The sequence below is a fragment of the Pseudorca crassidens genome, chromosome 5 (assembly GCF_039906515.1).
Source record: "Pseudorca crassidens isolate mPseCra1 chromosome 5, mPseCra1.hap1, whole genome shotgun sequence".
Lineage (NCBI taxonomy): Eukaryota > Metazoa > Chordata > Mammalia > Artiodactyla > Delphinidae > Pseudorca > Pseudorca crassidens.
The window spans coordinates 9,014,203-9,039,285 of record NC_090300.1 but is presented as its reverse complement, the minus strand read 5'-3'; the positions used below and the strand labels follow the sequence as shown (position 1 = coordinate 9,039,285).

Sequence of the window (25,083 nt, the reverse complement as noted above, 5' to 3'; positions counted from 1 at the left end):
AAGATATTGAATATAGTTCCCTGTGCTCTATAGTAGGTCCTTGTTGTTTATGTATTTTACACATAGCAGTGTGTATCTATTAATCCCAAACTCCTAATTTATCCCTGCCCCCCTTTCCCCTTTGGTAATCATAAGCTTGTTTTCTATGTCTGTAAGTCTGTTTCTGTTTTGTAAATAAATTCATTTGTATCATCTTTTTCAGGTTCCACAAAAAAGTGATATCATATGACAGTTGTCTTTCTCCGCCTGACTTACTTCACTTAGTATGATAATCTCTAGGCCCATCCACGTTGCTGCAAATGGTTGCACTGTGTTTTACGTCTTGTTTGCTTATGGATATATAGATTTTTATTATATTGAATATATAGTTTTGTAAATAGTGTAATCAAAATATTACAAAACAAGCAAAATAAAAAAGAAATGATAAAGGAACAGGATATAAGTAGAAATAATAGTAGTAATAGAAACAGTAGACTGGAGATAAAAGAGAATCAAGGAAAAAGGGGGAGAATGGAGGGATAAATTCCCTTCTGACTTGGTATCAAAGACCTACAATTAGTCTAATCATCTTCCTGATTGTATTTGCCCTTAGTGGCCTACTGCAAAAAAAAAAAAAAAAAAAAAAAAACTCTAAGAGATTTCAAGATTAGAACATTACAATTAATAAAATATGAAGAATATTTATTAGCTTTAAAAATCAGCATGTATGAAAAAACACAGTGGGGAAAAAAGATCAAGAGGAGTCATTTTAACTGCTGTTGTCTGGGCTTCCCTGGTGGCGCAGTGGTTGAGAATCTGCCTGCTAATGCAGGGGTGATGGGTTCGAGCCCTGGTCTGGGAGGATCCCACATGCCGCGGAGCAATTAGGCCCGTGAGCCACAACTACTGAGCCTGCGCGTCTGGAGTCCATGCTTCGCAACAAGAAAAGCCGCGATAGTGAGAGGCCCGCGCACCGCGATGAAGAGTGGCCCCCGCTTGCCACAACCAGAGAAAGCCCACGCACAAAAACGAAGACCCAACACAGCAAAAACAAATAAATTAATTAATAAACTGCTGTGGTCATAAACATACAATCCGCCTATGTCATGAGACTCAGAATATTTAGAAAACTAACTTTGGGGCAGAGCAAAATTCACAAGAGTTCCGTACACATACTTTGCCAACATAATTTTCTCTGCCTCTGCAAGAAAAGAAGCATTAGCACCAGGGGCGACTATTTACTCCAAATACCAGTTCATTTCTAAACCTGTTCTTGAGTTGGCTGAAGTGGGGTTGGAGAAAGACATCTATTGAGTTTGCTCTGTTCAGGCTTAGACCTGCATCTCTGCCAGTCTAGAGACTGGGAGCCCAATATGATGTAGTTGGGATAACTACATGTCAAACCTAGAAATCCACAATCTAAGACTCTCTGATGGGCTCTAGCTGGACATGAGGCTCCCAAGGACCCAACACTACAAAAATATTTGGGGGACAAACTGGATTCCACAAATTTACCTCACCGTACAGGCAGAACATTTTTCCAGGTGCATCACTATCTCCTCATAAGAATTGAACAATTTCTGTGCTTCTGTAAGAATAATTATTTGGGCAGACGTTGCTTATATTTGGAACAGGGAAACTAATGTAAGGAGAGCTATTTCAATAAATCTTGTCTGATTTTTTTTTATTCCTTCCTTTCTCCTGTCCCCCTACCACTCACCCCCCAGTGAAAATATTATCTATTTAGAACTACATGTACATGGTAGAATCCTGGACAGAATATTTCACCTGATCATAATTGAAAACGTTTCACTACTAATATAACTCATTGAAGACATGATACATGGCTTTCTACAAGTTTTGTTAATGAATCTTCCCTAAATTGTTCCCAGAAGCATAATAAATAATTACTTAGAGCTTGATTTATTTTTGCATAAGACTGCAGTAATTTATGAGTAAATTCCACCATTTATTATTTCTAAAATAAGTATATTTAAGCGAAGAAGTCCCTAATAAGAAAGCTTTTTATGGAAATAAGTACAAAGTGTGGGTAGATGGCTATTTTAAAGCATTTGAAATATTGAAGAACGGTATACTCATTCTTAGAAAAAAACACTGCTGTCTATACTTCATCAGAGTTTGACTGTCTCCCAATATAGCCATCATTAATATAGAAGCAAACCGCCCAAAAACAAACCCAATACTGGGTTGTTACCAACCTGACAGCATTTCTTCACCCCGATGAGCTTGACAGACTCAGCTCAAGACAAGAAGAAAACAACTCTTACTATCAGGAGATGCAATTCACAAAATGCTACAGTTTGGTATTTCGTAGAAACTTTAAAATTTTGATGCATAAAATAAACTCCTGGATGATCAGAGGAAATTTTTGGAATCTAAATAATAGTAACTTAGTGGTTGTATTAATAAGAATGGTTGTAAACATCTAATGATGTAATAATAAAATCTATAATTTAGAAAACAGGGGCTTCCCTGGTGGCACAGTGGTCAAGAATCTGCCTGCCAATGCAGGTGACACAGGTTTGAGCCCTGGTCCGGGAAGATCCCACATGCCGCAGAGCAACTAAGCCCGTGAGCCATAACTACTGAGCCTGCGCTCCAGAGCCTGCGAGCCACAACTACTGAGGCTGCAAGCCACAACTCCTGAAGCCCAGGCGCCTGGAGCCTGTGCTCTGCAACGAGAAGCCACTGCAGTGAGAAGCCCGCGCACCACAAAGAACAGTGGCCCCCGCTCGCTGCAACTAGAGAAAGCCCACGCACAGCAACGAAGACCCAACGCAGCCAAAAATAAGTAAATAAAATAAATAATAATAAAAAATAAAAATAGAAAACAATCATTTAATACTTATAACAATCCTTTGTAGAAGGTGGAAAATGATTATGATTGTATTTTAAGGAGGGAGTTACTGAGACATACAGTGACACAGTAATTTACTTAAGATCACATCTTTGCTAAGTTACAGAGCTGAAATTCAAGTCTTCAAGACTGTGATTATGCTACGACAAAACACCTTGTATTTTGTAGCACAAACAAAACATTTCAAAAAGGACTCGAAAAAGTAGCAGCTTTCTTCTTCCTCCCTCTCTTCCTTTCTTCTTTTATTTCTTTCAAATATTGTAGTTCAAGATACACATAAAATAATCAGTACGTGTACATGATATTATCAAACAGGGAATTGTATTGATACTAATTTTCTGCAACAAGGACTCTTAACTTGAGATCCAGACACCCTATTACCCTTCCGAAATTATTAGCACCATTTGTTTTTTTTTCTGGGGAGAAGAAGCACCTTTTTTCAACACTAGGTTCTTGAAAGGGTATAAGACCCACCTCCTCCTTGACATCTTAAGGGTTATTGTCCTAAAGTCCTTACAGTCACAAGCTAAGCTTGAAATGCATAGCACTTTCTGAACTTTATCCAAAGTATTAGTTCCATTAGCAATGATCAAAGATTTGGTGAATCCTAAGGAGATGACACACTAAATATATTCTACAAATGTGTCTTCATACCAAACACCAAAGTAGTTAATAAACTACACAAACATGCATTCGTAGTTATAAAACATTGCTTATAAAAATCTCCCTCCCTCTCCCTCCCTCACCCCTCCCTCCTTGCCCCCCTCCTGTATTCTCTTATTCTCTCTCCCTCTTCTTCACCAGGAAATGCATGTGGCTCCAGAGAGTGTCCTGTAAATGGGACTTACAAAGGTGAATAAATTATGACCCCTAGATTGTAGTCCAATGAGGAGACCAGACTCATATCCAAAGAGTATTTAAAATAATTACCATAAGAGAGGAATACTGATGTGACACAGTAGTCTGGGGGACAATGTCCAAAGCTGGCATCACTTTCATTGTCACTCAGCAAGGAAGTACAACAACTTATTCTGGTTTTTGGATACATTTTGACTCCCCCAGGGGTGTCCACCCACCGCGTTAACAGTATAGGGTTAAGAACATTCTCCATGAGCTGCTAGACATAGAATCATTAGGAAGTGGAATCAGCTTCTGTCTACGTTTAAGTACTGGCAATAGATTATATTCATTTAAAATGTATACAGAAAATCGAGAGTTTCTCAATCAAAAGTGATTACCGGCTCCTAGTCAAAGATTGTTGACTCAACAATGGTATTTAGGTTTTTTCTATCTCCCCAAATCCCATTAGAATAATAGAAAAAATATGGAAAATTAAAAATAAACCAATATTAGCAATGGAAAGTAGAGGAAGACCATTAGCAGAACACAAATTTGAGGAATTTATGGAAGATTTAAAGTAGGTAAGCGCAAACAGAAGGTAAAACCCAAAAGAGCTAAGAAATGTGCAATTCACACAGGTTAAAAAGAGGATTAGTGCTTAAGATGTACAAATTTGTTTGACTTCTGAAAACATATATTGGCTTCAAAATACAAAAAGTACAAAACTTAAATAAAAAAAACATACTTGCTTAAATGTCTTTGAACTTAAAATTTTAATAACTGTCTTGTTATACACAGCATATATAAAAATTCTTCTACATTTGTTAATGAAGTTACATATTCTTACCTTGCAAGAATTCCCAAGTATGATGATTACTGAGACACCAGAGACAACAGTATTAAGTTAGTTACTTTAAGCCAAATAACCTTTTAATTAATATTTTAATTGTTTTGTACTGTTAAAATATTTGCATTTACTGTTGATGTGGGGACCCTTTAATGTGTTGGCTATTTGTGTTGGGGCCTCCCAAAAATAACTCAAAAAAATGAATTTTCCCAGTAGAGCTTTGACATAGCTCCAATAGCTCAGGTAGCAGGGTTGGAAGCAAAATCAACCTGTGTGTTGACAGGTAGAAAACAATTAAAGGAGCTGATTAGCTGAGAAGATCCAGCCAGGCCAAAGTTTTAAGTACATCTTGCTAAATAAAGTGGGCAGTCCCTTAGGAGACCCAAAGTGGATGATGGGGCTGGAGGATGAAGCTGGGTCAGACCCCAAGGAGCATCTGGACCCCAGGCTGGCAGAGGAGACCCCGTTCTTAGAACACAAGAGTTCCACAGTCACAGAAACGTAAGACAACAGGACTCAGGTTCCCAGCAGTATCCTCTGATTAACCGCACAGATTTTCTTTTAACTGAGTTAAAACCCTCCATCAATAGCTTTGGTCAGTCACAACGCTTATTTACATATCTAAGCAAACTGCCCAAATCATCAACTGCTTGAGGAAAATAATTGGCAGGAAAGACTACAAAAACAAGGAGTAACCCTGAGAAACAGGGCTAAATCAGGAATGAGAAGAAATCTTGGAGAAAAATAAATGTATAATTTGTATCTTCAAAGGGTTTCAAGATGCTATTACAGCTCTAAAAATAGGTCTGTTATTTAAAAACCAAAACCCAATTTACCTTTCTCAGATATTAAAAGCATGGCTGCTGAAATTTAAAACGAGGGATGAGGGGGGAGAAAGAAAGAAAAGAAAACTCAATAGAAATATAGAATTACCATTGACAACAGATTAACTCAGTGCACTAGAAGTTTAAAGGAAGGAAAGAGTTTCTTCCGGAACACAGAATACAAAGGTATCAATGCATCCTCACATCCCTCACTCCTGGACAGTGCAATCTCCAAGGATAAACAAAACAATCCTACAAGCTGCCAGAGAGAATACCTAGGAATTAATATGAACCAAACTCACTTGTAACAAGAAATGCTAACAAAACAAAACCAAAACAAAATCTAAATGACCAGTATAGCAATATGTAAAATGTGCTAAGACTGTTTTGAACCTGAAATGTACATCCACCCTCCAAAATATTCAAAATAGAAAATATATATATATATGAATACTCAGAAAAATTATTATCCAAAAGAAATAAGATAGGTGTATGAAAATGGAAAAATGAATTGAAGGGAAAAATGAAGGCAGGTATACAAGAAATAACAATGAGTAGACGAAGCTGCTAAGAATAGTGATTAACGTAATATATTGGTTAATAATGGAATTTCGATGTAAATATTCACAAAACAGAAATGCAGAGTGCAATGAAAATAGAAATTAATAAATGGTTGACAAAAGTAACTCTTTGGAAACAGACTTTACACAAAGTAAAAAGAAAACTATAAGACTGCAAAATAATCTGAAAAGTGTTTACAGTTTAAAGTGGCTCTTAAAAAGGTTCCAGGACTAAATTAGAGGCAGAAGAAGAGAGAATTCTCAGTTTTTATATATGTCTTTAATGTTTGAATTGTTTATAATAAGCATATATCACTCCTTTTTTAAACATTAAACATACCTGTGGCCATAGGATGGGTCTATCTGCTATTTACCTAAGCAAATAATTTATAGAGAAAGATACTAAAGAATTACTTCCCTGCCAATTACAGGATTTAATTCAAAGCAAATAGGTTTAGTGTCAAGCATTACACAACGTGCCAGTGGATCCACTTTATAGGACCATTTCGTCAATTTATTATACCACAAATTAGCATATAAATATTGGTAATAGCTAAATAGATTGCAAACACATAGATTGCACTATATATTTTTTATTCCCCTATGCTCCATAAGGCATCGTGCAAAGATACAAACTCTTTCATGAAAGTGACACCTAAGGCAACTTGAAAGAAAATATCCAGGCTTGTCTCAACTTCCGCCTGATTATTTCCTTTCTCTTTCTGTAGCTGTCATGCTGGAGAACTTTGTCTCCACCCTCTTAGATAGCCCCACTGCTCACTGGATTTCTAATCCTTTGGTTTATCAACTTTGTTTTTGGTGACTCTTGGTACCATTCCTGTCCATTCATCCAGGCAGGCACCCTCGTACTTACATCTCTCAGCCTGGAAATCTGAGCTGTGAACACTCATCCAGGAGTGAACAGGAGTGAACATCCACACTTCTTGTGTGTTTCTGGAGACAAGTGCTTAACTGCAGAAAACATCTGGCTCCTGGTTCTTGGTCTTTCTCCTGTTTTCACCGTCCCCGTATATTCTTTCAGCATTACCTCTGGAAATTGATCTCTATCTCCTGGCTTCCCTATGAAGACCTGCTTGAAATCACTCTTGTGTTTTGATGTTTGAACCTATGCCAGCATTCTAGGAAACATCCCAAGCCTGCATTTTTCTGGCTGGCACCTTGATTGACGTGCCCACATACCTGTCAAAAATGGATCTTTTCCACTGACATGGGAAACAATGGCCATTCTACAGGAGCATATGATTGCCACCCTTTTGGGGGCAAGCCAAAGAGACAAGGGAGAGTTTCTCATATCGTTAAGCAGGGCTTTGTAAAGGTCATGGGGGAATCAACATAAATTTGGAGATAAACTTATTTGTAGTTGCAGCACGTGCTACTTCTTACTATGAGATCTCACAGATTCGCTACCTACTCTCTAAAATAGTTCTTCTATCTCTTTTAGAACAGTGTTTCTCAGCCGGGAACAATCCCCCTGAACCCTCACCCAGGGAACAGGGCAATGTTTGGAGATATTTGGGTTTGTCATAACTGGGAGATGCCATTGGCGTTTAATGAGGTCGTTTAGAGGCGTTTAGAGGTCGGGGATGCCTCTAAACATTCTGCAATGCAGAAGACTGCCCCACACAACAAAGAATTATCCAGTCAAAAAGGTCAACAGTGATGAGATTAAGAAATCGATCTAGACACTATACTTAACTGCTAGTTCCAAGATGGCAGGAGAACTGTGTTCTTGCAAACTAAGCTAAACTGACCTTTCTAGTTCTTTTTTCCTTTCTGCCACTTCACTGCCTATTTGAACTCAGACAGGGCCATCTGAATTTCTTTCATCAATGGAAGCCAAGGATGACTGAGAACATTCAGGGGTGAGAATGTGTAAGAACCTGTGATTTTTCATCTTCTCATTTTCCCTTCTGTAAAGACCAAAAGGTTTTTAGAGGCTTTTTTGTAGAGGCTTTTGTAGAGGCTTTTTCCACCCATATCAAGGTGAGAGCCATGTGACCCTGCAGTGGGCTTTGCGTAAGTTCAAAATAACCTTTTGTGTGAAAAAGCTGGAGATTTTAAGGTTGTTTTTGCAGCATAACCTAGCCCATCCTCCTGACATGCATTTTTACATGCCAAACTTCTAACCTGCCTTCATGGCTGAAAAACAGTAGGCATTTAATAAATGTTTATTGAATTCATAAATTTATACATATATGCATATATGTACACACACACACACACACACAACTCTGCCTTAGCTCAAATGACTTTAATTGGAACAATAGTTTCCTAACTTTTAACATGCAAAAGCCACTGAGCTTTCTAAATGTTATTAGAAAATATTTCAAACTTTTAAAGTCCAAAGAGCAATATAAAAGATCCAGTGTACCTGCCACTCAGATTTAATACAGGTTACTATTCTGTTATATATTTTACAGGTATTATTGTCTTAAGAAATAACATTCCAGATAAAATTGAAGCTCATTTTTCTTCTGTAAATTTTTGCTGTATATATATTTTAGGCTGTGTAAAGTGTACATCAGTTTGGGATTACATGAAGACATAGAGAATCATTCCTTTTTTTTTTTTTAGAATGAAGGAACTCTTCATTTTGGGTAACACTTTTGTGAAAGTCCATTTTGTCTTATATTAGTGTTGCTATACAGTGGTCTTTTGGTTAGCAGATCTCTTTCCAGCTTTGTTTCAACTCTTCTGTGTTGTTATATTTTCACTACATCCCTTGTAAGGAAACCAAAGTTCTATTATTTTTTGCTTCTAATTTTGTCAATAATTTCTGCATTATAACTAGAAAATTAATGTTTATATTTACTTTGATTGATTTAGGGTTATCTCTACTGTTTTTTGTGTTATCATTGCTTCTTTCCCTTTTCCCCCTTTGTGATATAGATTTTAATTTATTCAACTTTTCCCTCCACACTCATTTGCAGTAAGTGAATCCACTACTTTTTAAGTACTTTTAGTAGTTACATTTAATTGTTAAGTTGCACTCTTGGCAACAAAGTCTAAAGTTATAACATTTCTCCTCCCATTTTCACTTTTATGGCTTTCTAGTATTTTAGCATGCCTTGTTCTACCCAAATTAAAATATTTCTATTGTTTAACCATCTATATTTGGATTTATTAATATGTTCACCTATATATTTGAACTGAATTTCTCCTTGCATCTAACTTGTTTGTTACAGATTCAATTATTCATTTTATTTCTGGTAAGTTGTAGTTCCGAACTACAACTTTGATATTTGTTTCAGTAGAGTTCTAGGAATGGAAAATTCAGATTTTATCTTGTGTTCATTTCAAATTTCCTATTAAAAGATATTAAGCTGGGTTTAGAATTTTACAATATTTATTTCCCATTAGTACTCTGAAGATAATATTTCATAATGAAATATTAATTCAACTAATATTAATTTAATTGAATATTAATTTATTAATTTAATTGAATATTAATTCAACTAATTAATTTTTTGTAGGTAAACTGTCTTTTTCTTCTGGTTTCTTTTAAAATGTGCTCTTCACTTTGATTTTACTTTTAAGATATTTTGCATTATCAATCACCCTATTTAGAACTATGCATAATTATTGTCTGTTAAGGATATATGCCTTTCTTTAAACAATTGTGGGAAATCATTGGTTAGTTTCTTTTTTCTTTATTGTCTATTTTTAATTCTCTCTATTTACTCTGGATAGTCTATCACCACATAGATTGTGTCTTATCACTCTAAACTCCATTTCTGTTAACTTCCTTTTTATAACTGTCTTGTTTTTATAGTTTTTCTGGTAATTTTCTCATGAGTAACTCCCAACACACAAAGAATACCTCCTTCAAAATGATCAAATCTGCCTATTAATGTACCTACTGAGATTTAAATATCTCTACTATATTTTTCATTTGTAATTATATCTGATTAGTTTCTAATTCTCTAAGTGATTGTCATTTCCTCTTTGGTGACACCCACTAGTTCTTCTCTATCACTCTGATAATTTTAGAAATTCTTCTTTAGAGTTTCTTTGAGAGGATTCCCTTTTATCCAGTTTTCAAGTGTAATCCTCCTCTTCCTTGTGTTTGCTTTCTTTCCCTCCTTGTGGTCTCTTCACATGTCCATCATGTCTTATCCTTCGTCTGGATTGCATTAGTATCCTGTGTGCCTTGGGTTGTGGGCGTGTCCCTACGGAGATATTTGACCTTTGCTTTTACAGAGTGATCAGCTTTTTCACAGAATTTGGTGGAGTTTAAATGTTCATTTTTGAAATTACATTCATAATACACAGGATGTGTAAATTTGGACTCTACCTACAGAGCCCAGGTCTGGAAGTGTAATTTCCTCAGCCTCCTTCTCTACCCACATATACACTTACAGCCCGGATAGACAGAGAACCTCCTTGCCACTTCCAGTTTCATGGGTAGAGTTATTTAAATTCCTTTTTTTGGAGGAGCTACCCCTGTAGGGTCCTGGCTTCACACAGAAGCCTCTATTCCAGTCTATCAGCTGCTTTCCACGGGAAGGGTAATAAATGGAGGCCCTAGGACATAGGACCAGTATCTGATCTGAAATTCTCCAGAGCAAGGCATTTGTACTTTGTTTCTGGAATAAGAATTTATTTAAGCTCAAATACATATACTTTTTAAATTACTGTTACATTTTTCACATATTTTTATCTCTATGGGCAGAGGTGGGAAAGTTCATTTTAATTCATTCAGATAGGTTCAGGAGAGGGCATCAGTTATGTCCAGGACAACTTGAATGTCAAAACAGATGTCTGACCCCCCTCACGTAGTAATGGCTAAACTTCCAGCGTTTATGAATTCAGTAAAGATACTAAATGAACGTGTGTTTTATTAATCACCACTATATACATGAGAAATGTGGGTACGGATATACAAAACGTGATTATTCAGCCTAATTCTAAAGGAAATCCTTTTTTTTATGTATTAATTTCTACACTCATTACAATAACCAAAAGATTTCTTAGGGGTGTGTGAACAGTATGTTCACATAGGAGTGTATGTACCCCTACGGTTCTGTTTAACTACTTTGGAAACTAATTTTGTGCTTCAGTATATACCCTCCGTTCAGGACTAGCTACATGAACCTACGCTCCTATACATAATCTGTAGCAACCGGTGAAAAGTGCAAATGGGAGGCCCATTTTACAAATTATTAAGAATTTCAAGACAGAAAGCAGGGCATTAAGCTGCCTTCTGAGCAGGGAGTTCCACGTGACTGTACAAGTCACAAGCCCAGGAAGCAGGCTTTGCTTCTCTCTCTACTACTTCGAGATTCAGTAAACCTAATTCACTCATTGATTCAATGTGTTTTTTTCTTCTTTTTTGGGGGTGAAGTAGAAATGAATAGCTTTATTGCTTTGCCAAAGGGGGACACAGCGGGCTCCTGCCCTCGAAAATTGTGTGTCCCCCGCAATGTGTTTTTATGAATTTTCAATGTCATCAGTGCTGTGATAGAAAATGAACAAAAGGGAATAACATTTGTAATTAAATGACTGCATAAGTATTTTATAACTGTTTCACTAATTAAGTTAAAATTAGCAACTCTGTTGATTTTCAAACAGAATGTATAAAATTTCAAAAATGCAATACAAATATTTAATTTGCACTCTTCTTTTAAGAATCTTCATTCATGGGTGCTTAGAAAAGTCTGGATTCTATGTAACTATTCCATGATTTGTCACACAATATAGGATAAGGAATTCTTAAAGTGGTGTAGAGTTACAGAGCTATGACTGGGAATTAAGAACACCACAAACGAGGACAGCCAGCGAGGTCTCCCCTGAAAGGAGACCCCGGCAGGAGAGGCAATGCTGGATGCATAGATTTCAAGGATGATGGTGGAAGTTCTTTTTCTTTTTTTAAGTTGAACCCCACGGGGAACTCAAGATGGAGACAGTTTCTGTGCTCCAGCAGATTCATCAGCAAGAACAGCTGGAAACTAAATATAGATAAGGCTCTAAACACAGCAGTTAGCACGATTAAGACTCTTGACATGGGAGCAACCAGACTTAGGCTAAATGCAGATGCTCTAAACCTCAAAGCCTCAGGAGAAGGCAGGGTCAGCAAAGAGAAATGTCAGAAACCCACAGCCCAGGCAGGCTCCCAGGTATTCGAGGATGGAAACAGAGAAAAGTGACTTTAAAATAGAAGCAGTCAATATTATTCCCAGATTCCAGCGCCTTGGGTTCTGAGTCAAGCGGTTTGAATCCTGGCTCCACCACTAACTAGGTCTGTGCCTTTAAACATGTTGCTTTAATTCTCTCAACTTCAGTTTCCTCATGTACTTTATGGGAGCCCTGAGTGAGTTAAGCCAAGTAGAGTTCTCACTTCAATGCCGGGTCCATAATTAAGTACTCAAGAAGAGTTGAAGCAGAAAGATTCTTTTGGGAATCCACAACAAAGATGGTGCTAATATAATGAAAATGGCTTAGGAATGAGTACCGTTTGGCTCTTTTCAAGCATTTCCTGTAACTCAATATTTCCCATACTTGTAGGCAAATTGGAATCCCATCCCCAGAAATTACTAATACCTGTGTCCTTCTCCCTGAAATTGTGATTTAACTGGTCTAGGGTGTGGACTGGACTTGGAATACTTAAAAGAACGCTTAGCTCGTTCTAATGCACAGGCAAGTCTGGGAACCTGGCTCTAATTTGTTCTGTGACATGACAAAATGCATGAAATCTCATTTAGCCTCAGTTTCCCTATCTGTGACATGGATAGGCAGAGAGAGGTATAGAATAAGGACTCTATGTTTGGTTAACAGCACCAGATTGGCACACAGAACTAACTGAGGGTGAATAAGGTTTTAGTCACTGACTAGCTCTGCAATTAAGGCAACTTAAATTCTCTGTACTTCAGGTTTCTCATCTATAAATAAGGTACCTAGAACTAACACTCAGAGGGTTATTATAATATCTAAATAAGATAACCCATATAAAGTACAAAGACTAGCACATGATTAATCCTCTAAAGAATGTTAGCTATTATTATTAACGTTATTTTTAACTCACAAGCACTGCACACATTAATTACTGAATTGCTAATCTTGCACTCTCATTTCCATATTGATTTATTAACTTCAGTATTGATTTTATTAAATAGTCCCTCCCCGAATTTTAATTTTCTCAACTTGGGGTTACTCTGTGACCTTTCTACTCTCAGCTTCTCAGAACTTCAGAGAAAACTAATATTATCAAGAAATAACACATCACTCTATGATATTAGCTCAGCTCTTTGTACCTAAAACAAACACAACCCCCCAAAAATCAATAAAAAAGAAATGACACATCAAAACTTCCTAAGGTGAGCAAGTAAACAGCCTGGACACTATGACAGCATACCCTGGATCTTATCAGAAATCTATGGTTCTAGAAAGAAAATAATAAGTCCTAAGAAAACTCAATATTATGTAGTGGATTATTTTTTAAGAATGAAAAAGGAATAGAAAACAAATTGGAAAAGAAAAAATTCAAGGAAAACATTTAAAATTTTTTAAAAAATACTATTTAGAAATAGCGTCTATTCTCTCAAATAACATATGCAAAATAGTTATCAGGAAAAGAAAGTGAATGTTTTTTAAGGGTCAAAAGTCCACCGTGGCTTGTTTGTTTGTTTCACATGGAAGGCAGCAATGGATCACACTGTAAAGGTCAGGGAAGAGGCAAAGAACTGAAGATAAAAATGGGAAGTCTGGAGGAGGGAAATAAAGAGAAAATCAAAGTACACAGTTCTCTGTACCTCAAAGGTAGCATGTATTTCAGCCTGCTCTTTACAAACATTTCCCCCCTCACTGAGGCTGTTCTTGTTTTTATCCTCCCTACCCATGCTTTGTCTAGGGCATGCTATCATGAAACTTTCAATTAACCTGGTTAAATGGTAGAGAAGTAGCAGAAAGAGATTGTGAGGGATAAGACAAACGTGAGAACAGGAGGAAGCAGTGGCAGCTGAGCCTGGTCAGGAAACACCTCAACTCATTTACGCTTAGTGCCACCAAGTAGCTCAGTCAACTTAGAGACCACGTGCTTTAAACTCAAAGACCAGGACTGGTGGGAACATCCTCATAATGTTATTATCATGCACATATCGCTTTTCTATTAACATTTTTTTAACATCTTTATTGGAGTATAATTGCTTTACAACGGTGTGTTAGTTTCTGCTTTATAACAAAGTGAATCAGTTATACATATACATATGTTCCCATATCTCCTCCCTCTTGCCTCTCCCTCGCTCCCACCCTCCCTATCCCACCCCTCTAGGTGGTCACAAACTGCCTAGCTGATCTCCCTGTGCTATGCGGCTGCTTCCCACTAGCTATCTGTTTTACGTTTGGTAGTGTATATATGTCCATGCCACTCTCTCACTTTCTCAAAACCCAGCGGCATAGGACATTTCTGAAAAGGATCCCACTGAGAGACGCCATCTGATTTCTCCTTTCAAATTAAAGTTTTACATCAAAATCCATCTTCACTGAGAATAAAATGGAGTCATTTGGACAATGTTTCCTCCCTTTGCATGTTTAGATAAATTACAAAGCTGATTCAGGCCAAAGGCAAATGAAGAGAAGTTGATTAAAAAAACAGACATTCAAATATGGCTTGAAAGTTAAGAAATGCATTTTATATCAAAATGAGGATTCAGTGAATTTCAGTCGAAAGTACTTTATTCTCTCATGGATTCCAATATACTGCAGGTCAAGTCATAGGAATCTCATATGGCTGAAAGGAGTGATTTATTATAGACGAAGGCTGTAAGTAAGAACTTCGAAGGGTACCTTGCAGTTAGCAGAGAGTGAACTGGCTGGCTGGGGCCAGTGATGCTGGGTTCATTAAAGGACTCAGTATAGGTCCAGCACTGTTCAGAATTAATTGAAGAGGTGATTTTCTTAGTTCTAGATGCTTAGGTTTTAACAATGATCTACCAAATTAACTTACAAATTAACCGATTCAGTAAAATCAGGGGGTGAGGGTAAGGGCACTCAGGCAGGTGGTAACTTACTACAACTGTCAGATAAAAGAAATCAAGATGAATAATATCAATGTTTACCAAATACTTACTATACGTTGTGGATTGATTTAAGTGCTTTAGATGCATTAATTTGAATCATCACAGTATCCCCAAAGAAGTAGAGATCCTATTACTGCCCTAATTAAGCAGCTGAGAGTACAGATATAATAGGGAAGAAGAAATCTGACTCCATCTTAGATCTGTTTCTTTTACTTTAACCTTTGTGCTCTGTTGCCTGTGCTTAGTCATGCTGGCTCTGCACCTTTTGTAAAAGAATGTTGCCTATAGCCTGATATAGACAGGACAGCCCATTCTCAAACCTCTGACCTTTTAAGGTATGTTTCCTTTCATATAGAGAAAAAAAGTTTCAGAACAGATAATAATATTTGCCTTATTGGAGGTCTACAGGAACATTGCAACCTGACCTATGTGGACAGCGGCAAGAACAAAGGATTCCCACACCAAGAAGTTTGCAACAGCTAACCATGCCCCTCCCTCACCTTGCCTTTAAAAATGCTTTGCTGAAACCCTTCGAGGAGTTCAGGGTTTTGGGGGCATAGGCCACCCATCTCCTTGCATGGCCCTGAAATAAACCCTTCTCTGCTCCAAACTCTGACGTTTAGGTTTGCTTGGCCTCACTGTGTGCCAGGCACACGAACTTGTGTTCGGTAACACAGAGGCACAGAGAGGTGAGGTAACTTGACCAAGGTTCCATGGCTGGCAAAGAGTGGAGCAACATTTGAGCTACACCACCCAGTTCTGAAATCCTTGCTCTCAGCCACCACACCAAGCAACGAAGACTGAGCTGAAATTCAGAGATTGAGTTCTTATCCAAACATTGCAATTGCATGGGGTGAGGTCCCAGAGTGGAAGAGGAACAATGTGACATGTTGAAGACACAGGGAAGCACAAAATCCTGGAAGGAAAGACCTCAAGTTTCCCAGAAGTTCTAAGGACATAGTGGAAGGAGATGTTATCTGTCAAAGTTCAGAGCATCACTCCACTGGGAGGAACATATCCTGAGACCCAAAGGCAAACTGAAATAACTCCATGGCTATCATCATGGAAAGCAAAGTGATTATACCAGGAATAACTTCCTTGAACAATTTGTATCAAGAAGAAATTAAAAATATAAAAAACAATTTCCAGTAAAAACTTATTTGAGCAGTTTGTATTAGGTTACACCAGATTACCTTTAATATTTACTTTGGTACCAAGAACCACGACTAAAAATGCTCTAGCTAAAACTAGAGTAATAATCAGGATGTAGGGTGGCCAGTCATCTTGGTTCACCGAGAACGTTCGTCATTTTAACACAAAATGCTGCATCCTGGGAAATCCCTGAGCCCAAGCAAACAAAAGTGATTTTCCTGGAGCAGGTAGTCCCAGTTTTAAAACCGAAAGTCCTGCTCCCAGAGAACCTAACAGTCCTGGGCAAACCAAATGGTTGGTCATCTTACCAGGATAATACATTAAATTAAAGTCCTATCCTAATTATCATGAATTGAATCTCAAAAGAGGGAATTTACATGGTTAAAATTTGTTGACAGAAAGACATTTAAAATGAGGGAGAAAGAAGTCAACTTGAATATAGTAAACTGTAAAAATATGTATCACAGATTTAACACATTATGCAATAAAAATATATAAATAGATGTTAGAGCTATCAAATGATCTCATAAGTAGTATCATGCAATGCTAATTCACACCAGCTTTCTTACTGGCATGTTATTTTTAAGAATACTGTAATCATCACAAATATTTTAATTCAAAAATACATCAATAAATATTTTAAAAAGTAACATTAAGTATGGTAAAAGCAATCATCAGGGCAATGAAAGATTGCACATTTTAGTTTCCTTGATATTCTCGGCAAAAGTAATGCATATGATAATTGAATACAAATATCTGAAATCAGTGCAGAGATGTGTCGAATTTATCCTTTGGTGTGAGAGTATTTCAAGATTTAGATGTCAAATACTTTTAAACATATGTTTTATGGGCAAATTTTAAAAATAGTACCACTTAACCATTTTACATTGTTTTTAGGTTACCCAGAAGGTTTGCACATAAAGTCAACACTGCAGATTTATACACCACCGTCTGTGCAAGAAAATCACTGAACACTGAGTAATTTAATGTTAGCTTGCATCTGGGTCTCAGTGAACCGTATAGTGAATAGAAAATGTTCCGGGTGAAGAGTGTTAAATCCCTTATATCGCTTAGTCGGATCTCCATTAAAAAGCAATCAGGTTCAGAACAACTAGTAGAGTGCGAAGAAATATTAGAAGACCGACAAAACTTTCCCACCCTGTCTTCACAGGGCCAGGTAATGCCATTTAAATTCTCGTGAGATACAGAGCTGTTCAGCCTTGTTCCCTTTGCTGATATAGCAAAATCGCCCCTACTTCTTTCTTTCAAAGATCTTTTGAATGTTAAGCAAAACGCTGCACTAAATTCAAGCATAATACCCTTCGACTAAAGAGAAAACGCGATAACTTATCACGGAAACCCAGAGCATGACCGCGTATGCACCAAAAAAGTGGTTTCTTGAAAACGACATTTTAAAACGAGTTTTAAAAGTGTTGCCTTTGTTTTGAAATACTGTGAGCTAAGCCGTGAGTAGTTGCTAAAGTAATCATCATTGATAAGCTGTGCTCAGAGGGAAAATACCGCAGAAAGACAGGAGAAAGACGCGACCAGATCAGCCTAAAGGAAACATTCCTCCAAACTCCCACCTTATCGAGGAGACTTTTATAAAAGAAGCAATGCGCCAGGGCTATTTTCAAGGGGAGTTTCTGGAAGAAACAGGTGGTTGTGGTTCATTCTAAGAGGCAGACTGTAGGCTACAAAATTATGACCACTCTGCAGAAAAATGAAGAGAATCTTGGCATCCAGGAGCACTAAGGATCCTGTCAGGTGTCCCAGGCAGTAATGACATGCAGTGTCCTGGTGGCTCAGTGATGAATGATTAGGTACAGTGAGCACGAACAGTCCAAGCGAAAAGGCAGAGCTAAAAGGGAAAAAGCAGAAATGGAAAGTAACGAGCCAAAGTAAAATGTATTCGTTTTCCGAGGCTTTGACAACTAGGATTAAAAAGATATGGTGCCAGTAAGTGGTAGGGCGCTTACCAGGAGGACGAGGACCTTCTGGCAGGAGCCTCGCCTCCACCAAGAGCATTTAAACAACATATGCGAAACTCAATGATGTTCAGGGGTTAGAGAAAAGGATTCAGATAAACTGTAGGAACTAAATCAACTGAAGACCATAGGTAAAAGGGAGCAGATTCATGGAGGAGAGACTGCTCAATTGTTCTCAGGAGTAAACGACAGGGAAGAATACAGATAATACTCACTTTTCCCCACAGCAGAGCATGGTTAATCAACCAAATGACTATATTTTAGGGACTTCCCTGGTGGTGCAGTGGTTAAGAATCCGCCTGCCAATGCAGGGGACATGGGTTTGAGCCCCGGTCCGGGAAGATCCCACATGCCGCGGAGCAGCTAAGTGCGTGCGCCACAACAACTAAGCCTGCGCTCTAGAGCCCGTGAGCCACAACTATGGAGCCCATGAGCCACAACTACTGAGCCCACATGCCACAACTACTGAAGCCCGCACACCTAGAGCCCGTGCTCTGCAACAAGAGAAGCCACCGCAATGAGAAGCCCTTGCACGGCAAAGAAGAGTAGCCCCCTCTCGCCGCACCTAGAGAAAGCCCACCGCGCAGCAATGAAGACCCAACACAGCCCCAAAAGACACAAAAGACAATATTTTAAAGCATGCTGCCAACCGAGATACACAGAGGTCACCAAGTTTGGGTCCAAAAAGAGTAATGATTGGAATAAGTCTTCTATATATGAAGTGATCTAAGAGGAAAAGCAAGAGAATTACATCAAGTGACAAAAGTATTGTGAGAAACTCACAAACCCAGGGAGAATGGAATAGTGGGAAATACTGGAATGAGAGAGAGAGAAGAAAAAGCAGGAGCGCTATAAACATCAGGGTGTATGGTATAGAAAATTGAATTTCATTCAATTTCATTGAATTGCACTAACCAAGAGCAAAGTGCTGGACTAGGATTTGCAAGGACAACAGGATGACTAATACACATGAAAGAAGATGTCTCTCAACTAAATACAAACATCCATGAGAGACAAAATGTGTCAGTGGTAGGCTCCCTAAATTACTAAGGAGACTTTATAAATTACTGGCTAACTTCACGATCCCTGGAATCAAATGGCCTTCCTTAGAATCCTGGCTGTCCTACTTACTATCTGCCTGCCCTTTGACTTGTTTTTTTTTACCTCAGTTTCTTCATCATTAAAATGGGGATAATAGGGCTTCCCTGGTGGCGCAGTGGTTGAGAGTCCGCCTGCCGATGCAGGGGACACGGGTTCGTGCCCCGGTCCGGGAAGATCCCACATGCCACGGAGCGGCTGGGCCCGTGAGCCATGGCTGCTAAGCCTGCGCGTCCGGAGCCTGTGCTCCGCAACGGGAGAAGCCACAACAGTGAGAGGCCCGCGTACCGCAAAAAAAAAAAAAAAAAAAAAATGGGGATAATAGTAGCACCTGTTTCACAGAGTTGTTCAAGGCAGTTAAATGAGATAATACACGCAGAACAGCTGGAATGGAGCCTGGAGCAGGACTGACATTGACAAATGTTATTAGTGTTGCTGTTGGTGTCATTATCATCATAATCTACAGACTGAAGTAAATTTTATTCTACTAAAGCAGAGTTCCAAACACATTCTTTACTTACATTCCCGACAGCTTAATGAATCAAAAGTTTGGTGAAACTAGCCTTATTTAGGGAGCTTAATTCTAATTCTTTTGGTTGTAGGCAGAAAAGAAATAGTTAATATTCTGACATCAAGAACTTCAGATCTTGATAATAAATGATACGCACCACAGATTCCTACATGCTAAGCAAAGAAATATACACCCAATCTTAGTTATTTATATATTTATTTCAATTTTTTGTCAGTTATGTAAATTATAAATCGTTTTCTTCACCTATTTGTCTACTTGGGTCTTACATATTTATTTCAATTTTGTCAGATATATTGATATAAATTGTAAATAGTTTGCTTGGATTCTATTTTCAGGTCATTTATGACAGTTTGCCGATATGAAAGTTTAAACTTTCATGTATTCAATTCTGTTGTCTTTTTCTTCTTTGTTAGCTGTTTTGGGATATATGTCCACGTGCCACATTTATAACAATATTGATCTATGTTTCTTCTACGATTACTTGGGGTTTATCCTGATGCTGAGGGTGAACTGGAAGACCTAACTTTAATTTCTCTATTTGGTGTACTTTCACCACTAATAAACAAGGTAAGTTGAGAAGCTTTCCTTTGATTGCGCTAAACTTAATAACGTAAGAGGTATTTTTGCTCAAGCGTTTGAATAAATCTATTTGTAAACCGGAAAACAACAACAAAAAGAAATATACACCCAAGACTCTATAGTTAAGCATGTTTCTTAAATGCACACTGCAGTGATGGATATTATCATTATTGGGTCTATTATCTCAAAGAAAGTTAAAATATATATGATCAGGCATGATCCTAAGGATGGAGACTCCAAATTATAATCAAATTACCTTTCATTTCAACAATGCCTTGCAATTTATATAGCGGTCAAGGGAGGTTTTGGGGTTTCGCAATGACATACTAACAAAATGACTATAAAAGATCCCTACGCAGAACATGGAAAGAAGCCAAAAGTGGGAAAGCTATTGCCAAAAGTAGCTAAAAACCTCTGAGGACGTCAATATGACTGATGTAAATCATGAATGGAGCCTTCTAAAATGATTAATAACAATACAAACTTTCTCTTTGGCTATGATCCAAGCAACAGACAGAATATATAAGATATAGGTAATAAGCAGGCTCATTGTCAGAGGCAGATGGCATGCTAGCCCTAGAAAATGTTACCTTTCTAACCCTGAAAGCATCACACCCTAGGTTTAACAACCCCAGTAGCTTCTTAACTAGTACATGCTAAGTTTAGAACTTCTGATCATGACATCCAATGTCCTTATCTACCTGTCTCCAGTCTACCACTCCAGCCAAATTTTCCATCATTCTCCTTTAATGCAAAGTGTACCATAAATCTAGTCCTATCAGACTAGAGAATATTCAATTTTAGCGTATTACTTTGAATCACATGAAAGTATAGGCAGTAAGCTACTTTTGACCTGCAAAATGACAATTTCATGTGGTTCAACCTCAAACGAAACATAAAAAGGAGACATTTTATGTTAAATTTTCTGCAAATCTAGGATAATTATATTCCAAGATTGTTAGGGAAACTGAATAGGTTACTAAATGATTTTGATTAAAAATAAAGACATATTTTTTATGAGTGTACTGTTTTAGGAATTGAGCTTTTGATGGATGTATTCCATTGGCTACTCCAGGACTCTCCATTCTTTTCCACCCTGTTTTGTGACTGGGAGACTAATCTACATTGAGCGCATCAACTGGCTTCCTTGTCCTCTGGCTCTTAATTGGATTTAGCCACCGGGGATCCCTGGCGGGATATCAGAGCGAAGGAAGAGCAGGGGGTTGGAATTTGGTTTCCTGCTCCCTCCACGCGGGGTTGCTTGAGGCTGGCTGTGTATCCGTCCCCTGTTCCCATTGATGGTCACTGCTCTTCCCTAGGTTTCTGTGTTTACCTGACTCCGCTTCTGAGCTCCTGCAGCTGTTCCTTCCTTTTGCTGTTAAACCTGTGGTGTGATCAACTCCACCATCATCCTCATGATTCTTCCACATGCTGCCCACACCTTAGTAAGTGGTCTCCGTATTAAACCATTGTGAACCAACCACCCTAGTTTGAATGTGTCATCTGTTGTGTGCTGGAATACTAACTGACACAGGGCTAGATTCTTTATATATGTTATTCGCATTTAATTCTTACAACCCTTTGAGGAAGATTTAATTCTTATCCTCACTTTATGGGTAAAGTCACTGTAGCTCAGAGAGGCTAGATAACTTGCCCGAGACCAAACAATTGGTTGCAGATGTAGTGTTGGGATTTCAACAGTCTGACTCCATACCCTATGGTTGTGATGGGTGATGGGGATTTGCTATGCTGATTTTGTAAAATGATGAAAAATAAATTTCAGAAATCATATACTGATACAAAGAAATCGTGCTGATGACAAGTTTGTAGGGTGGATTATTCCTTAGACAAGGTAGGTTGTCTCATATGGTATGTTTTGGGGACATGGTAAACAATTATGGGAATAAAGGCTTAATTAGACACTGGAGACTTGCCATTTGATGTTCCAGATTTGTGTCAACGACCTAAGTTGAAATACAGAGAAGACCGACATTAAATTTTCAGATGATGCAAAGCTGGGATAGAATCAGGATTTCTAAAATGTTGATGGGCTGGAAAAACTAGAGAAGGCAAATGACACTGAATGGCAATCACTGCTGCACTGAGCTATGTTTGTATTAGTCAACTCTCTTGCTTGCTAAAGACAGAGATGCAACTCAAACAGGCTTAAGCAGAGAAGAAGAGCATTTACTGACTCAGGTAACTGAAGATTCTACAGGTGAACATTAAATAAAAATTAAAGAAGGGCCTCAAATGATGTCATTAGATGAGATCTCCTCTTCTGTAGATTTCTCCTCTGCTCTCCTCTATGTTTACTCTTGAGAAGGGTCCTGTCACTGCACGGGTTGTTATTTTGCTTCTCAGGTTCAGAAGAGAAAAACTCTCTTTGAAACATCTCTACAAATGACCCAGAACTGTATATCATTGGCTCTGAAATACTGGACTGTGGCCAGAGGACTGTGGTATCTGATTGGCTTGACACGAATCCCATGCCCAGCTCAGAGAGGGGGATGAATCCTCACAAACACATGAATACAACTTACAGAAGGGTGATAACACTAAAGAAAAATCAGGAAGATGTGATTAACAGAACAGTGAGTGAGGGTTAGATTAGACAAATACACCATGATAACTGATAATAACAACAAAATTCAAAACAATTTCAAAAATACAGAATGTGGAAGACATAGCTTAAATACAGTCTTACTAATATTAAAAAGGTCTTGGAGGCTTCCCTGGTGGCGCAGGGGTTGAGAGTCCGCCTGCCGATGCAGGGGACACGGGTTCGTGCCCCGGTCCGGGAAGATCCCACATGCCGCAGAGCGGCTGGGCCCGTGAGCCATGGCCGCTGAGCCTGCGCGTCCGGAGCCTGTGCTCCGCAACGGGAGAGGCCACAACAGTGAGAGGCCCGCATACCGCAAAAAAGGAAAAAAAAAAAAAAAGGTCTTGGGCTTTTCAGATGACATGAAGCTCGATATGAACCAACAGGGTGAGTTGGATACTTAATATGGGCTCAGACTGGCTCAGCAACTGAAGTTACTGTAAAGCTCCAATTTAAGAAAGAACATCTAGACATTTGTACAGCTTCAGAATCAAAATGAACTCTTGTGTCTGAGATGGCTTGTTTGATTCTTTGGAAGATCACAGACTCGCGTCAAATACTAACTATTCAACCTCTTTTTTTTTTTTTTTTTTACTCTACATTAGGCAAGAGGTCTGAGCTTTGCAATCACCAAATCAAGAGACTAATTTAAAATTCCAGTTCTCACAACTAGGATAGGTTGCAGTTCTCCAATTTCCTGGACCCTATTAACAGGCTATAGTTTGCAATGTTCCAGAGCTGAACAAAACTTCAAAGTGAGGAGTTCATTGTGGCTGCCTCTGCCACACAGTTATCTCCTTGACATCTTTGCCACTCAGAGAGCAGAAGCCACTGTCATTTAGTTTAAAAGGGACAAAGCAGAGAGCATTCTGGGTGATATATCCCAAACGCATACACAGGAGCAGCAAGTATATGTGAAATCTGTAATTTCTTCTCAATTTTGCTATGAACCTAAAGCTGCTCTAAAAAAATAGTCTTTAAAAATATAAAAGATGAGGACTTCAGCTGAATGTGAGGAAGGACAGTCAGGGAGGAAATAAACTAGTCCTTCTGATGATGGAAAGAGATGCTGTATGCAGAAACTTCCTTGTCATGATTTACTGTAAAGGGTATTAGATATATGATGCCAAATGGTGGGGGGCAGAGGTAAAGACTCTGCTTTGTGCAATTAAATATAGCACATACACACACACACACACACACACACACACACACACAGAGAAAACTTCTAGTAGAGAAAAAAGAGATCATTAAAGGGGAGGGGTTTTTAAGAAATGGGGAAGGAGATTCAGTCCAGAACACAAAACCAAATTTCGTCTTCCACAGTATTTGTTGGGAAGAGAAAGCGACAAGCTTCTACCTCCCTTTCAATTTTCACTTCATTTCCAGTTGCCAGAAAGTTATTTAGAGATTCAGAGAGATGAGCTCTTCATGAACAACTTTTCTAATACCACCTCATTTCAAATGCTGAGGTTAGGTGATATTTAAAAATAATTTTATGTATAAAGTACTGTAATCACTTTTAAAAATTATTCAGAACATCCTGTTTCTACTTTCTTTTTTTGTTTTACCCTCTGTATTTTGGTTTCCAGAACTTTCCCTCAAGCCAGTGAAGCCTGGAGACATTGAAGTCATATCTAGGTTGTCTATATGTCGCTACTTGGGACCTCAGCTGCTCCTGAGAAATGAGACTCAAATCTCTTTGCCATTAATCAAAGATAGAATTATAACTGAGATCTAAACAAATTTCTCTATCTCTAAGCCCCAGGTGAAGAGCTGGGGACTGTTCATATCCACTGCCTCCAGGGAAGAAAAATAATGAGGAAGGTAATCTGAATGACTGAACATTACTGAACAAGCACTTTTTAGTATAATTGTCAGCCCTGGCAGATTCAACTAGGAGGAAAACTGATGATAGTAGCTCAGCACAACTGTTCCAACCAAAATGACAGTAGAGCAGGCAGCAGGGGATCTGCTAAGTGGAATAAACAAATGGCCACTAAGAAGAAAGAGTCGAAGGAAAATATTCACTTAGGGTTTCAATTCAAAGCACCAACACGCATTTTTGCAGACCAGATAAACTTTTCTAAAACTGCTCACTTCTGCTGCAATTTCATTAACCATACGTTTTCAGGACTATTATTCCTCACTGTCTTTCTCTCTGTACTA

The 25,083-nt window shown here is 38.2% G+C and overlaps 1 protein-coding gene and 1 pseudogene across 4 annotated transcripts in view; one reads left to right on the top strand and one right to left on the bottom strand.

Annotated features, from left to right (window-relative positions):
- ZNF385D (zinc finger protein 385D) overlaps window positions 1-25,083 on the bottom strand; it is a 944,809-nt gene that overhangs the window by 598,357 nt on the left and 321,369 nt on the right. The window lies entirely within an intron of this gene.
- The window catches only part of LOC137225361 (serine/arginine-rich splicing factor 11-like), a 46,176-nt pseudogene continuing 26,031 nt past the window's right edge, over window positions 4,939-25,083 (top strand).